The sequence below is a fragment of the Montipora foliosa genome, chromosome 8, assembly GCF_036669935.1.
Source record: "Montipora foliosa isolate CH-2021 chromosome 8, ASM3666993v2, whole genome shotgun sequence".
Classification (NCBI taxonomy): Eukaryota; Metazoa; Cnidaria; class Anthozoa; order Scleractinia; family Acroporidae; genus Montipora; species Montipora foliosa.
Genome location: NC_090876.1, coordinates 28870522 through 28873021, shown reverse-complemented (window position 1 = coordinate 28873021; position 2500 = coordinate 28870522). Strand labels below are relative to the sequence as shown.

The window sequence follows — 2500 nt, the reverse complement described above, 5'->3', positions numbered from 1 at the left end:
GTTTTTTCCTCTTGTTTCACCAACAAGAAACAAAAGCCGAAGTAACCGCGATTTCCACGCGTGTAAAATTTTCCACTCTTTAAGCAAGCTTCACGTAATTGCTTCTGACAGATTTAACAGAATGCATATTTGTTTTACAAATTTTAAGCTCGAAAACAAATTTTAAACAGCTGTATTTGAATGAAAGTAAAGAGCAGCAAAATGTGGAAGAGGTCTCATTTGTTATATTTATTTCATAGGTACATTGAGATTTCTCCACGAAAATAATAGTAAATAAAACTTGTACTGACTCTAAATGTAGCCAATCAGGAACGCAAACGACGAAATTTCACTAGTAATGAATGAACGTATCGAATGGAACGTCATCCGACAGCCGTTGCACAAAAACCTCGCGCTTTGAAAAATAGCTGAGGGAACTGGTAAAGTAAAGTGAAGTAAAGTAAAGTGTAGTGAAGTGAAGTAAAGTAAAGTGAAGTGACGACATTTTAACGTCGACTGATAACTCGTAACAGTAATTTAACTGACAAACCTGAGGTTGACGGTGCGCTCATTTTACGCCCTCTTCTCCATCAGTGCTTCGTTTTACGGGTATTTAAAGCGACTTAAGCTACACAGAACGGAAAGAAGTCGAAACAAGGATGTGAGATCCGGGAATCGAACTCAGGACCTCTTGCACCTAGCCCGGGCACTAACCCGTTTAGTTGAGGAATTTATTTTAGAACAAGAAAACAAAAATTCCGCTCAAGAAAACTGAATGAGATGTAAAATTGCTTGAAAGACTTTTGAAAACGAAGGTCGAAGACAGGAAAATGGAGGTTATTCCAGCGCTTGAGCTGAATGAATACTGAATATCAATCTCTGTCCGCACTAAAGATGGCAATGAATACGAGCCGACTTTCCTTCGAAGTTGACTAGCTTGGAACGACAACTGAACAAAAATGGCTATTTCGCAAGCATAACAAAAGACTTGATATTTGAGAAAACCAGAGAGATTCTTTAGTTCAAACAAAAAACAACTAACGAAGGCAAGCAAGGAAAGGGAAATAAACCCAAAGTATCGATAGCTTTGACAACCGACGAATTAAAATTTTGTACGAGAAGAGTTTGCTCCGAGGCACTCTGGCTGAACAACACTCTTCACTTTCAGTTGAACTACTTTGCAATATTTGAAACACAGAAAACTTATTAAATGAGGTGTCGGTTGGGCCATTTTAAACCATTTTTTATTGCTTTCATCGCCCCACTCCATAAATGCGAAATAAATTTGTTTATCAAACACTACCACGAAAAAAAATCTCAGTACCTATGAAATAAACACATTACAGTATGGAAAATGCTTTGTACGATTTAATTCACTCGTTGTTTCGTATCAGAAAACTCAGTCGTTCGCTGCGCTCACTCGTTCGTTTCCTGATACTACTCAACTCGAGAAGAAAAATCGTACGAAGCATTTTCCATGAAGTAATTTCTGTATCTTCACACGTGAAGATAACATGTTACTTTCACTCGTGAAAAGATCACTGTTGCTATGGTTACATATGCAAATCGCGCCTTTCGATGCCTTTCGTGAAATGATTTAGTATTTCATTTATATTCTATGTAATACATAGAATATTACATGGCCGCTTGGAGATACGAAATTTCTCTTCTCGTGTTGAAAAATATTTCACTCGTTCGCTGCGCTCAACACTTTTTCAACACTCGAAGAGTGTAATATCCCTTATATCTTTGCAAAAAATCAAGCCCTTTTATTTTTGTATATATTGTGATCAGCGAACATTGGCTTATTCACGTGTCTACTGTCCAGAGGAATCCCCATACAGGGCAATATGAAATTGGTCGCTTCTGCTCAGAGTTTTTGATGATCCAGAACTTTTAAGATTACGGCAGAGGCAGCATGCACTGATGAATACCCTTTTGACTAAAAAAAAAAATAGCCAAACCCGGCTACCAGAAAAACTGAAAAGTCGGAACTAGATCTTGGCAGATTAACTACCAAGTTCAGCCTTATCGTGATGACAACCTCGCTTGATTTAATACAAATAAATGTGTAACAAGTGAACACAAAGCTTTTGGCAACTTGAACTCAATTCACAAAAACACCATTGCTTTTGGTTACTTTTGCATCCACTTATAAACGATGAAATGATATATGAAATGGATCATATATGAACTGCGGATATGAAATTAAGTGAAGCTATGATCCTCGCAGTTATGAACGCAATTTTTGCAATTGCGTGAAGAAGCCTGAAAAATTCAGGACTTCAACGGGGTTTGAACCCGTGACCTCGCGATACCGGTGCGATGCTCTAACCAAATAAGCTATGAAGCCACTGACGTTGGGAGTTGATCATTTGTGGGTACCATTTCATCGTTGATTCATTCCTCACGGGAACATTGGTACCCAGAAATGACCAACTCTCAACGTCAGTGGCTTCATAGCTTATTTGGTTAGAGCGTCGCACCGGTATCGCGAGGTCACGGGTTCAAACCCCGTTGA

At 38.6% G+C, this 2500-nt stretch overlaps 1 protein-coding gene across 1 annotated transcript in view; it reads left to right on the top strand.

Moving 5' to 3' along the window:
• Positions 1–2500, top strand: part of LOC138013288 (polypeptide N-acetylgalactosaminyltransferase 13-like) — a 16250-nt gene that overhangs the window by 7900 nt on the left and 5850 nt on the right. The gene's annotated exons all lie outside the window — the stretch shown is intronic.